Below are 15244 nucleotides of genomic sequence, written 5' to 3'. Positions count from 1 at the left end.
GCGTTCAGGTCCCTATAAATGACGGATCTAAACACAGAGTATTGTACACCCGCACACAAGCCCTTAAGGTTGCACTGGGCTTTGAACAGCTCCAAAGGCCTCATTCACATAGCTGGATCCTGTGGCTGGGTCCATAGGTGGATGCCAATAGTTGTGGGGACTCAGCCTATACAAAGCAATGACAGGCTGATGGCTGTATGTGAGTGTTCCCATGTCATCGCAAATCCAACAATTACCTGTGGTTAGGGACAGATGATCACCCCTGGATTCAAGCTGTTTGCATCCAGAGGGATCAGCTGTTCCTAACTGCAGGTAATTGTTCGATGTGCGATAACATGGGGACAACTATGACCACTGTTAGCCTGTTATTGCTTTGTACAGGCTGATTGCCGGCAACTATCTACATCCACATTATAGGGTTAAATCAGGGGGTCAAACATCCCTAAAAAGCAATCCGAGCATGGATAGCTTTTCAATAGAGCAGCAGTGCCTGCCACACCTGTGAATGAGCCCTAAAATATAGGACTACAGATGCAAGTTTTTTTATTTTTATTGCCCAGCTGAACACAGTTTCAGATTGCAGCCATTTGCGGAGCTGTGTGTATGGCTCCATAGAATACAATACTGCTGCGTTAAGGTCCCTATAAATGATGGATCTGAACACAGAGTATTGTACAACCGCACACAAGCCCTTAAGGTTGCACTGGGCTTTGAACAGCTCCATAGGCCTCATTCACATAGCTGGATCCTGTGGCTGGGTTCACAGGTGGATGCCAATAGTTGTGGGCACTCAGCCTATACAAAGCAATGACAGGCTGATGGCTGTATGTGGGTGTTCCCATGTCATCGCAAATCCAACAATTACCTGTGGTTAGGGACAGATGATCACCTCTGGATTCAAGCTGTTTGCGTCCAGAGGGATCAGCTGTTCCTAACTGCAGGTAATTGTTCGATGTGCGATAACATGGGGACAACTATGACCACTGTTAGCCTGTCATTGCTTTGTACAGGCTGATTGCCTGCAACTATCTACATCCACCAGTGAACCCAGCCACAGGAGTAAGGTGGATTCTTGTTGTAGCTGGCACTAAATTTGTATGAATGAAGCCTAAGCATTATGGACACTCTTTTCAACTATCCTGGACTTCTTTCTGAGCCATAAAAACAGATCCTCATTCGATAATTTACATTTAATAGCCTTTACTCGCATTTAGACGCATCTAGAGTATTTAATCCACCCCCCCCAAACGCACAGATTTCTATTTTCACTAAACACAGCTGAAAAGAACGTACCTAAACTCAGGTGAACACACAGTGTGAATTGTATCATTAAAAATCATTATATGCACGTGCTTAGAATTATCCTACACTCACAGGTCCATCAACGCCAGTGTGAATGAGGTTTTAGCCTCTTTATTTACTTTTTCACAGAAAGAAAACAGGCAGTAAAAAAACAGGGAAAGAAAACAATAGCAAACAAATAATGATTAGAGTGTTACAAAACCCAGGACCCTGCATTCACTATATCTGGTCTCCTACAGTACACACAACATGGAAATGCAATTATTTTAGTAAATATAAATTGCTAAATACCTTTTATCATCAGAAGAAAATAGCAGTCTTGTGGCTTCTGTCAGTGTCCAGCTAAGCACTGGTTAAAGCTTGTAGGAGAAGTTTTCATTCTGCTCTGACTGTCCTATGAGGCTGCATAACCCCTGACCCTCTCTCTGGACAGTGCTGATTGTCCCTGTGCTGATCACATACACCCGACCAAAGAAAACAAATATTCTCTAGCAGTACACACTAAACTGAGCATGTGCAGAGTGACTCCTAGAGCTCTGTACTATCAGGAGATGGATTGGGGACTGTAGATGAAGGGGAGAATCAGGGGAAGAGGAAAATCAGAGAAGACAGGATCAAACAGGCTTTTTACACTTTGCGGAAGATTACCCCTTAGGTTCCACAGTATAACAAGCATGCTTTACTACGTATCCAGACTGATTTTACTGTTATGGGTTAGTAACACTTTAAATACATTTGAAAGCAGAAATGAAGGCAACGCTTTTTTATAGTTTTGGATGAGGTAGAGATGGGTTAGAACACCTGTCAGTTTTTATTGCTGTCTGTACTCCTGTTAGGGAGATTCACCCTCTTTATTTGTCATGTTTACTGTTATCACTGAAAGTAAAAGTGAAACAAAAAACACAAATTTTGGGTTGTCACTAAAACAGGAACAGAGGGGAAATTCTCCAATGGGGACACCAGTTCTCACTTTGGAGGGATTTCCTCATATTTTCTTTGTGGCTATGGGGCAGGAAGTGAAGGGAAATCACACCAGTGAGACGCAGATGGGAAAAAATTGACAAGGTTTATAATCCTCCCTTACTCTGCCCAAAATGATAAAAGAAAGTTTTGCCTTTAGTTCTATTTTTAAAAAAAGGTAAAAAAACCCAGAAATATAAAGAACACAAAATTAAATAAACAAAACAATTCCGAACACCCCCCTTCAAAAACACTCCCGCTTATTAAAAATGTAGAATAGATTTATTTTTTCATCTAAATTTTGCATAAGCAACTCTATGAGCTGAAATCAGTTTCCACTTTGATGACAATTCACTGATGATGAAAATAATTTCTGCCAGAATCACGTTGCTCATCCCTACCTGCCTATTTTTGATGATGGTCAAAATGCAGCAGGTTTAGCAGCCAATCAGGTTTTGGTTTTCAATGAGCAGTCAGAACAATAAGAGATGAACTAGCTATAAAGGGTTATACATTGTTTTTCACCTTAAAGCCAGACTCCAGCCTGCAGTTTAGTTTTGATACCATAGGTAAGTGTTAGGATCTCTGGCAGGTTTTAAGCACTGTTCATATTCACACTAAAGAGATTTACAGTACCTTCACTTAGCCCTGATTTGCATGGGCACGAGAGGCCATTCATTTGGATGGACTCTCGTGCCCCAGGACATGCAGGGAAGAAGTCCCTGCACTACTTTGGAAATCACAGCCCACATGGGAACCGAGGTTCCCAGTACAGTTGCGATTTCCAGTGCGATCAGTGTGCCATTAGAATTAATGGCACCCACCTGTGGGTCCCGCATTCTTCTGTGTGGGTGCTGCAGGTAATTGTGCAGGTCTCGCAGTGGCACCACTCATACAGATGTGAACCAGGGGTTACAGCCGGTTCACAACGGGAATCACAGAGGGACAAGCTGTGCATTCTTGTGTATTTCACATGCAGTCCTGTGCAGTGGGTTTAAATTGTACCGCATCAGAAGTAGTGCAGACACTATATTTGTAAGCTCACTGCAACCATATCACATGCTACTTCAGAAAACACACTGCTTTTGCAACCTGTGTTTGGGGTGCTGTTAACCTAATACTGACACCCGCTGCAGATCCCACCTGCAGTGCGTTTTGAACGCGGTATGGGAAACACATATGGAATGTGGGTTTTGAACACCATGCTCTGGTGTGAACTGGACATTACTGTTCTGAAATTTATCACCTAGAAAGTGTTGTGTAACAGAAGCCATCTGCCGAGCGGCATGTTCTTTATATGTACAGCTAAACAGGTGGTGGGCTAGCACAGGTTTTATCCCCTAGACCTACCAGCCCAATCTTTTTCTTTTGGGTACCCCTTGGAACCTGCCAATACATAGTCACACCCTGAGAGACTCCCAGCCTAGCCTAACCGGCACCCACAAAACGTTAGTCCCATACCTTTCTCAGGCTTTATGGCAATGAACCCTATTAGGAGACTCACCCAGTACCTGTTTTCTTCCAGTAGACACCCCCATCTTGAAGTTAGGAGAAGGAAGGGTCCAAGTCAATAGAAGCCTTTTACCTGTTTACTGGATGAAACTGATTTACATTGTTACATACTTCATTCATCCCAGAGGTGATGGACAGGGGCGGACGGACCATTTGGAAACTCGGGCACTGCCCGAGGGCCCGGGGTCAGTATGGGGCCCCATGAGATGCCCCTGGTACATTTTTCATAGGCTTTTTTGAGTTTGGGCAAGGACACAGGGGCCCCATGAGCCTCTATTGCCCGGGGGCCCCATGAGTTGTCAGTCCGCCCCTGGTGATGGAATATTCATTGAGACTGAAAACAAAGAGAAAGAAATAAAGGTGGAATCCCAGTAGACTATAACAGGGCCCTACTTGCCAAGGTGCCCCACACTGGCATGGAAAGTGCTGACGCTACCTCACTATACAGTATATGGTCACACCCCATACTACTCTGAGGGCCTCTAGCAGCTACTTAGGATACTACATGGCCTCCTCAAAACAAGGTTCCTAAGCTTACTCTCAGGGGTAACTATGGCAACAACTAGTGGCCAAACTGGGGAACTACACTGGGGACTCTTCTGCCCGTACCCTATAACAGGAAGGCTGGTCCACTCATTCAAGGTGTTCCTCCATAAAGTGCTGCCTAAAAGTGGACCCTTGTAGAGAAGGAGGAGGTTAGAAAAAGTAAGAACTTTTCATGGCTTACTCTTGCAGCATGTTAAAGGATAAGTGGGGGATTGGAAAAAAATACTTACTTACAAAACTTACCTTTTTGTGGAGCGGGTCCGGTGTCACCCCATGCAGTCGGTGTCACCAGGTGACCGCACCCCCGCACCTGCCTCAGGATGCCACTGCTGCAGCATCGGTCTGATGCTGCAACTGTTCCCCACAGCTATTGTATTCAGCATCCTTGGCACCCGCCACTGCCCCTGTGGAACCGTGACTGATCACCTGATCAGCCAATTTTTCAACTTGTGGTGGTATGCTAAGATAAAACGTCTGTAAGTGAACAAAAAAAAGTGCATGTGAAACACACACAAAAAAGTGCACTAATCGCGGGTGTGTCTCTAGTCCACCTCTCAAGGAGGTAAGACCCCTCCCTAACCCCCCCCCCCCAGGGCACAAGGCTTCTAACCGGGTCAGGGCTCATTGTGGCCTACCTGACCAAAAGGCCTGGTGGACTACCCTGCTCATGGTCAGCCAAAGCCAACCACCGTGGGGCTCTACCGTGTGAAAGGAAAATAAATAAATACGTGCCAGTGCTAGGGTTCCCACCTCATCCCTTTAAAATCAAACACATATTAGTTACACAACTTTTTGAGGCAAATTTATTGCAGATAAGTGAGTGTAACCACTTTGCGCCTATAGGCAAAACATCCAGGTGAATTATACCTTGTTTTTCAAGACAAATTAGGCTTTCATTTGGTGGTAAATGGTAATAGCTATCTCCTGATTTTATTTTTATTATCAAAGGAAAACTGGCCCAAAATAGTAAAACAAACCCTTTTTTTTTAAACTTTAGCTGTATATTTCTTGCTACTACGATAACCTGCCACCAAAACACAACCCAAAATAATTTCTCCTGCTCCTGACGATCGCAGCAATTCCATAAATGTGTATGTTAATTGTTGTTTGCACCCGTAGTACGGCTAAGAAACAATAGTGTGCATTTTTCTTTTTTTTGATCCTGACACTGACACCAATTTAAAAATTGAAAAAAAAAAAATACTGACCCTGACCCTTGACCCAAAAACTAAACATGACACTGACCAAGCTCAAACCTTGATCTGGGTATTTTTTTAAATTGTATTTGTTATTATTATTTGTATTTATCTATTTATTTTGCAAACACTTGTTTTCTTTTTCTCTATGAAAGGACAGAGAAAGATACAATGTATCGCTCTTCTCCATTCAGAGAGAGAAAACAGGGGGTACTGTAGCCAATCAGAGGCTATCACAGCGATCAGGAGTTCTGGGTCCCAATTGTGAAAAGGGGAACCAGGGCTTTCAGTGAGGCCCTGGTCTCTGTGCTGGGAGCGCGCTGCACACAAAGATAGGTATGCAAATTAGCTGCCCCATGGAATAAACCCAATGGGGCCACATATTTGCGTACAGTTGGCGTGAAGGTATTAATTACCACCGTAATCAATCACAGAACCTGTGTAACCAATATTTGTTCAGTTTTAAAGGGATGAGGTGGCAATCCCAGCCAGTGCATTGGCATTGGCTAGGTCTTACAGTCTGGTAACAAAAATTGCCCTGGTCTCCACTAAAAGGCCTAGCCCATGAGGTGCAGTGCAGAAAAACCCAGAGGTGCAGTGGCCATTTGCACATTCTGACAGTGGGGCCCCAAACCCATAGAGATACTAAAAGCACCCCTGAGGCAACCAACTCCAAGGGGGCACTGACTCTGCAGGTTCCCAGCCTTCCTAGTCCCCTCCCTCCACAGGGAATACACTGTTCTTCCTCCCTGATAAAACAGATACCACACTTGATCTTAACCAAAAAGCTGAGAAGCGATCAGTCTGCACCTGATCAGCCAATGTTATCCACCCAGCCCATTCCATTTTTAAATCAACCTTTGTCGATCCAGTTGGTGCTTGTAGGGCAACCCAGGGCTGGAAGTTAGCCTTGCATGGTTAGTTTAGATATTCTTGCATATTTCACACTGTTTCCATGCATGCATACTGTACATTCAAGTCCAGAAAGTAGATGTGCATGTCATGTAAAATCTCTAGAACATTTTCTTTTTTCAGTTTTGAATAGAGTAAGGTAAAAGGGAGGTTTAGAGTCCCTGCCAAATTTTTCACTGGGACAGGGAGTGAAGAAAACGCTCCCTAACAGGGGCAAACTGGCAATAAAAACACTATTAACCAGTTGCCAACCACAGATAGCCAAATGACGGCTATACTGCGGCCGGCCAATTCTGGGAGGGTGCCATATGACGTCTTCCCAGAACGCGCTCTCCTGCGCACCCCCCAGGGCACGCACCCGGCGATCTCCGTGATCGCTGTGTCCTACGGACACAGCTGATCACGTGATGTGGTAAAAGGCCGATCACAGCGGCTTTTTACCACGTGATCAGCTGTGTCCAATGACACGCTGATCACAGGGAAATGCAATTGCCGGTTCTCAGCTGCACTTTCCTCACGCTGTCAGAACGTGGGGAAAGCACTGCTGAGAACCGGCAGTTGTCAGAGCAGGGATCAGCACCGATCATCAGGGCACTGATGATCGGTACCCAGCAGTGCCACCCACCTGTGCCCAGCAGTGCCCTACACCAGTGCTCAGCAGTGCCACCCACCAGTGCCCAGCAGTGCCACCCACCTGTGTCACCCATCAGTGCCACCCACCTGTGTCACCCACCTGTGTCCATCAGTGCCCATCAGTGCTGCCAGTCAGTGCCCAGCAGTTGTGCCAGTCAGTGCCCAGCAGTGCCGCCAGTCAGTGCCCAGCAGTGCCGCCAGTCAGCGCTGACTATCAGTACCCATCATCAGTGCCGCCTATCAGTTCCACCTATCAGTGCCGCCTATCAGTTCCACCTATCAGTGCCGCCTATCCATGCCGCCTATCAGCCCTGCCTATCAGTGCCCATCAGTGCTGCCTATCAGTGCAGCCTCATCAACGCACATCAGTGAAGGAGAAAAATTACCTGTTTGCAAAATTTTATAATAGAAACAAAGAAACCTTTTTTTTCAAATGTTTTGCTTTTTTTTTGTTTATAGCGCAAAAAGTAAAGCACCCAGCAGCAAGTAAATACCACCAAAAGAAAGCTCTATCTGTGAGAAAAAAATGATAAAAATTTCATATGGGTGCAGTGCTGCATGACCGTGCAATTGTCATTTAAAGTGCGACAGTGCTGAAAGCTGAAAATTGGCCTGGTAAGGAAGGGGGTATAAGTACCCAGTAGGCAAGTGGTTAATTAGTAAGGTAGACCAGAATCCCTTTAGTTTTGAATTGCTATTTGTGTCCCCACTAGAAATTTCCTCTCACTTCATACCAATGTGACAATATTGTCCACAGGACAAGAAGTTACAAAAATCTGCACGCAGGAAAAGCAACACTGATAGGGCTTCAAACTCTTCCCTACACTTCAGGAATAGTATTTTTGATAATTTCTGCCAAAGACTAAAGCTGGCCATACATTATAACATTTTCTCATATAATTTCCTTTAGATTTAGCTTCAACTATATAGTGCAAGGGCCTACCTGATTGCATACAAATTGAAATGGTTGAGGTTTGACCTCCTATTAAATGGTTTTGGTAAATCTAAAGAAAATGTGTACAACAAAATTGTATAGTGTAAGGCCAGCCTAGGACTTCAAGCAGTGGTATGGCCTTACCAATACTTTAAAAATAAAGCACATTTATAAAGCAACCTGAGCACTATTCAAATGAATGAAATACAAAAATAGGCAGAAGGGAACCAGATTGTATGACTTGACAAAGTCATGCGACTGGCTTTTCCTCCAATCACAGAGTTCTCAAAGCAGCGTAATACAGGGGCACAGCAGTACAAGCATCACTGCATTTTATGGCCATGTGGAATAACAATGTAGTGTCCAGCAAACAGCAGTATCTTCTTCCCATTATACTGTATGTGGGTCCCTTCCACTACAACAGTACTTAAACTGACACTTGTTAAAGCAAAAGATTCTTTATTTACCGCAAATAACAATCTGGTTAGTAAAGCTAAACCAGGCCATATTGATTCATCTGCAGCATGAATTGTAACAAAAGGCCCAGTAAAAAAAAAAACTATAGAAAAGTTTAAAATTAATTGGTCTGGCACATACTATAGGTCTAATAATGCCTGTTAAAGGATCTTCATATTATGCTGGAAGAAATTTATGACACAGTTATAATTAAACCAACAGTATTCTGCACTATACACAATATTACACTAGAAAACACATCAACATGCACATACTTACAACTTTTGGGTAGCTAATGGTTATTTCTGGAGGTCACGCAGGACTATGTGGTGAACATAGCCCTGGGAAAAACATGAAAAAGAGAGAGATGGCTCATCCACAGTCACGACATGTGCATTATTAAATTATTCTGTGGCTTTTGTGGTTAATATTTTATTGCAACAAAGGAAACCATGCACTCAATCATGACTTCACAGGACTACTGCAGAACTATAGACAGAAACATTTCAATCGTATGGACATCTCTTGGATGTGATAACAGACAATATTTTGCCTTGGTTTTATACGTTAGGGGTTTAAAGTATAATATGGCTGGTTAGCTTACGTATATAGAATACTTCAGACAACCAAGAATACAATTAGCAATCAAAAAACATAAGGCAATCGTGGTCTGACTTTTAGTAAAGGGTGACATCAGTGTATACTGTATAGTTTAGATGAAGCAATTATGTCCATTGTGTTAAAGCAGAGTTAAATCCTTCTATCATTTACAGCCAAGAAAGTGGCCATCTTAGTCTCTGTTTGATATGCAGTTGCAATGGTGCTTCGCATGTGATCAGTTATGACACCAGCCATTTGATGGCTTGACCGATTGCTTGACAGCATAAGCAACTGTGACAGTTATCATTCATACATAACCATATGGACCACGCATAATAAGTGCAAAAATCGACAAAAAATATAGCCAAAATGAAATAAACTCAGTCCCACTCAGTGAAAATAGTGCAAGGTGCTGATATTCAACTGTCAGTTTCTTGATTGTGAACGCTTTCTACCTTTCTACAACCGGTGCTCCACTGTACTCAGAATAGTGCCCCACATGGACTGACACTCACCATCCAATGACCACCTATCTCTAGAATGGTCATTCGTGCTTCTGGGACTATCCTAGTGAAACAGTGTTGCTATTGGTAACCACTTCTCCTCACAGTGAGCTGTATCTGAAGCCAACTTTCTCCTTTCCTCCACAAGCAGAGTAGATAATAAGTCACCATGTATAAAGAAATAAAAGGGGATATCCCATAGTGTAAAACCGCTTTTATTTTTATTATGGGGAAATTGTTGCAAACATTACACTCACAAAAGAAGTGCCCGTAACCTGGCACCTGGTGTACTCAGCCTTGTTGCTGTTGTAGTATGAAAATGGCTGCCGCTATGGTGGTTAATCCTCTGAGCGGCATGCATTCCACAGTGCGGATGTGACGTCATCAAACCTCGACACGTTTCGATCATAGATCGTCTTCAGGAAGTGCTCTGAATGTAACTGTTGTAGGAAACTGTTAACTTGATGGGTTTAGTTCCGCTTTATCTTTAAACGTGGAACTAAAGTCACTATACTTACCTCCTCAGTTCACGCCGGCACGTGAACTGAGCTACTCTTGTGTAGCTCAGTTTACATACCAGAGAAGACTGTGAGTAGGCAAGTAGATGTATTTTTTGCAGCCTGTTTGTAAGTTTTTTGTAAGAGCTTTAACAGCTTTAACTGCTACCAGAGAAATGTAATAGGGGTACTCATACTGTCTATGGGGCACTTGGGCCCAATAACATGTTCTAGAGGGACTTCCATAATTTAAAATGTTACTACTCAGGTAGGAAATTTTCACCTTATAGCCATTTATTTCTCAAAGTACAAATATAGGCAATCTCTCAGTCTTAAAAATAGACCTGCATGTTGAAAATATTCAATTGTGCGTGTCTGAATGTGTGTACAAGCCACAAAAACAATCTGATGTCTATGACAAATTTTTTTGGGGTAAATAGCTTTTTCATCTAGTTGACCCAGACCCCCGCTTATATTTACCAGAGCCCGATCTAGATCCAGTGCTGTGCACAAGCAGAGGCTCTCTCTCTCCTTTTTGGCTCAGAGTCACCATCATGAGCCATTGGCTTCCACTGTTGTCAATCACAGCCAGTGACAAGGGAGCCAGGGCGGGTCCGAGCTCTATGTCTCGAAAGCAAGCCCACACAAGTGCCCCCATAGCAAGCAACTTGCTATGGGGGCACTCAGCAAGGGGAGATAAGCCAGAAGCGCTAGCAAGGGATCCGAGAAGAGGAGGATTATTTGGAGTTGTTTTTTATGAATCTTTTAAATTCTATTCCATTGGAAGGGAAGAATTACAATGACAGCCTAAAGCGGCCCATAGGCATTGGAAGGCTACTGGGTGTAAGGACAATGAGGTCAACTGGTAAGTGTATATACTGCCAAGGTCTGAAACACAATAGCTTTGCCAGGGGGAGGTTGTGTTGTACTGCACTTACCTCTGGATCTGGTTTATATCAAAGGAAACAACAGCAAACAGGCAAGGTTTTGCAATTTTTCTGATCATTGTTCACCCATGTAACCTCATCCCCATCTATGTACCTCAACTTACCACCTGGCATATAGCTTGTGTGGTCTGACTCCTAAAAATGTCCTTACACCTCCCTCTGCTATGCCATTTGTAGACATCCTTTCTATAGCACATAAAAAAGCTAAAACTTACTTGATTTGTAGAGTTCAAAAAGAATTAAATAGTAAAAGATATCACATGTAGACAACTTTAGATACGTTCCAAGAAAACCACTCCTCATGTTCTCCCATATGCTGAATATAACTCTCCAACGACCTCCTAACCGCCAAAGCTAATGGCCCACTACTCAGTGCTCCTACTCTTTGACCTCTCCGCGGCCTTCGACACAGTCGACCACCCTCTCCTCCTCAAAAAACTACACTCTCTTGGCCTCAGAGATTCCGCTCTCTCCTGGCTCATGTCCTACCTATCACAACGATCCTTCAGCGTTACCTATAACGCTACCACCTCCCCCTCACTCCCCCTCTCTGTTAGGGTCCCTCAGGGCTCCGTCCTCGGGCCCCTTCTATTCTCCATCTACTCCTCCTCCCTTGGCCAACTCATACACTCTCACGGCTTCAACTACCACCTCTATGCCGACGACACACAAATCTATCTCTCAACCCCTCGCCTCACCCCCCGCAATCTCCACCCGAGTCACAAACCTGCTAAATGACATATCAGACTGGATGTTTCTCCACTTCCTTAAACTGAAACTCTCCAAAACCGAGCTCCTAGTCTTCCCCCCAGCCAGCACACCACCCCCCACTGACTTCTCCATCATGTCCAACAATGCCACTATCAGGCCCGCCCTGCCGGCCAGAGTACTTGGGGTCATTCTAGACTTCAACCTATCCTTCCAGCCCCAAGTTCAATCACTAACTAACTCATGCAGACTCCACCGCAACATCGCCAAAATCCGCACTTTCCTAACCCCAGAAACCACTAAACAGCTCATCCACTCCCTCATCATATCACGACTCGACTACTGCAACTCCCTCCTCACTGGCCTGCCTCGTCACAGGCTATCCCCACTTCAGTCAATCCTGAACACGGCAGCCAGACTCATGCACCTTACCAACCGCTCCGTTTCCGCTACCCCCCTCTGCCAATCCCTCCACTGGCTTCCGAATGCACAACGGATCAAATTCAAAATCCTAACACTGACGTACAAAGCCGTCCACCATACTGCCCCAAACTACATCACTGACCTAATATCCAAGTACCACCCATCACGCACACTCCGCTCCTCTCAAGACCTCCTTCTCTCTAGTTCCCTAGTCTTCTCCTCCCATGCCCGCCTCCAGGATTTCTCCAGGGCGTCAACCATACTCCAGAACTCCCTACCCCAATCCATCAGACTATCACCTACTCTCCTCTTATTTAGGTGCACCCTGAAAACCCACCTCTTCAGGGAAGCCTACCCCACCCCCTGCTAACTGCCGATCTCCTCCACTCTTCCAGCCACTCCATCCCCCACAGCTATCTCCTCCTGTACCACTATCCCCTCCCTCCTAGATTGTAAGCTCGAAAGAGTAGGGCCCTCGAACCCCTCTTGTATCACATTGTATTGTTATTGTACTGTCCCATGTTCTGTCTCCCTTTGTAATGTACAGCGCTGAGCGAACCATTGGCGCTTTATAAATACTGTATAATAATAATGTATATATACAGTATCTCCCAGAAGTGAGTACACCCCTCACATTTTTGTAAATATTTTATTCTATCTTTTCATGTGACAACACTAAAGAAATGACACTTTGCTACAATGTAAAGTAGTGATTGTACAGCTTGTACAACAGTGTAAATTTGCTGTCCCCTCAAATTAACTTAACACACAGCCATTAATGTCTAAACCTCTGGCAACAAAAGTGAGTACACCCCTAAGTGACAATGTCCAAATTGGGCCCAAAGTGTCAATATTTTGTGCGGCCACCATTATTTTCCAGCACTGCCTTATCCCTCTTGGGTATGGAGTTCACCAGAGCTTTACAGGTTGCCACTTTTTTTTTAAATTCTGTCTCTCAGAGTGGGAATGCACCTACAATGTGAATTTCAGACCCCTCCATGATTTCTAAGTGGGAGAACTTGCAAAATCGCAGGGTGTTCAAATACTTCTGTTCCTCACTGTATATGTATATATATATATACTATTCACACTGCTAGTATAATTCTATCACTGAACCAGAGAAAGAGCCACATATGAAATCCAGCGAGTCCAGTGATACTGATTACAAATGACACTGGAAAACAAGGGAAGCTCATACAGCTATGAAAGCATAGCTATACTTGGAGTGAAGCTGTAAGCATGGATGATTATGTTTCCTGGAAATCCCCTTATCTACATCTTTGGACAATCATTACATTTACAATACATGGGTCTGATTATTAGAGCAGCACTGGAGGTGGATTGGGCTACTTTGTTTAAAGGTGAACTCCAGCCAGATAGAAACACACTAATGCAAGTTATATCAGTACACTTTTTTTTTTTTTTACAAACAGCTAGTAGACTGTATATACCATATTTTGTAGATGCTAAAACTTTCACGCAAACCAATCAATATACACTTATCAGAATTTTTTTTAACAAAGACATGTAGCAGAATACATTTTAGCCTAAGTAAAAAAAATTTTTTTTTTCAAAATTATTTGTTTATATAATAAAACATTAAAAACCCAGTTCTGCTCAAACACCAACAAAAGAAAGCTCTATGTGTGTGAAAAAAAAGTATATAAATTTCATTTGGGTACAGGGTTGCATGACCGCGCAATTACCAGTTAAAGTAGCACAGTGCTAAATAGCACAAAATGGCCTGGTCATGATGGGGGTAAAAGCTTGAGTGGTTAGTGTCCACTGAATCCTCTTTTTGTTACTGTGATGCAGCCTGACTACCTATACAGTAGTAAATCTGATCTTCTTTTACTCTTTACTTAACTAGTAAGTGCTGCAGCAAGGGTTAAATTGTCATGTACTGCTGCAGTCTGGACAGTGGGACCATAGTACTCTCACACAAGTGGCCTGACTCTCCAGCAGCCCCTAGGGGTGCCAGGGCTGAGACTCCAAAAGAGATTATTGCTGCTGAGCAGGCTGAAGCTGAGAAAGATTGTCTGCTGCTGTACCCAGAGAGATTGCATGCAGCTACTATCTGCTGTTCCAGAGGACCTGGAGACTTGGTGCTGTTCTTGCTCTGGGGCGTCCACGCAAATCCAACCTTAAAGAATATGTAAACCCAACATTTCATATTCCAGATATGTGTGTGCTGTACCATGTACTTGTATGAAAAGTATCCTGTTTTCTTTTTATTGCTCCCTTTGCAGTAATTGAAATCCCTGGTGTTCTACCAGTCCCTCTGCTTTCCTATCAAAAACTGACAGCACTAGGCATGAAAGCACACCATGGTCGGTTCTTTAGCTGTGCTGGGAACTCAGCCTGCTTTTCTCCAATGGTCAGACTTGTCCTGACAGCCTGCCCCCCCCCCCCCTTCCTGCACAGCCTACCACTGGGAAGATCAGTGTCCTGTTGTTTGTTTCCTCCGAACTCTTTTGCAGCTGAGAACAAAGGGAATGAGATCACTTTTACATAAAAAAGGGGTAAAATGTATATTTTTTCTAATATATATGCACAATTGCTTTGCCTTTCATTTATATTTTAAACGGAATAGGTTGTTTTACAAGGTAAGGGTTTACAATCACTTTAAAGTGAGTAGAAAAAAACTAAATTTGTAAACTGCATACAAGTTTGTATTCATCTGATTATATACGTACATATTAAAAGTCTAAGATGAATCCTACAATTCTGAATCACGATAGCCTGTGTTCCTGTTGTAAATATAAATAACTAATTTGGGTCACAGCTCTAATATGTTGTAAATATAAATGATAACTAATAACTAATGTGATTATTAGTGTTTGCGGAAACAGAAGTGCGTCAACAGGTATAGAACCCAAACTCCTCCAATCCAAACAAATTTCCACAGCTACTTGGTTCTTTCCAGAGACTAGCATTTATTGGATCCCAAAATAGGCGACAAAGTCCAAATGAGTATTGGTGAAATACCCCTGTTCTTCTGTCATATCCTAGCAAGCATATACTGTAGACACTCCACCATCCAGCATATACAGTATGTCCAATCTATAGTATGCACCTAAGTGGCTTCCATGCATGCAATATTGTACATTATATC

The sequence above is a fragment of the Staurois parvus genome, unplaced genomic scaffold, assembly GCF_062004578.1.
Source record: "Staurois parvus isolate SC_StPar_1 unplaced genomic scaffold, SC_StPar_1.0 ptg000562l, whole genome shotgun sequence".
Lineage (NCBI taxonomy): Eukaryota > Metazoa > Chordata > Amphibia > Anura > Ranidae > Staurois > Staurois parvus.
This window is presented reverse-complemented; position numbering follows the sequence as displayed.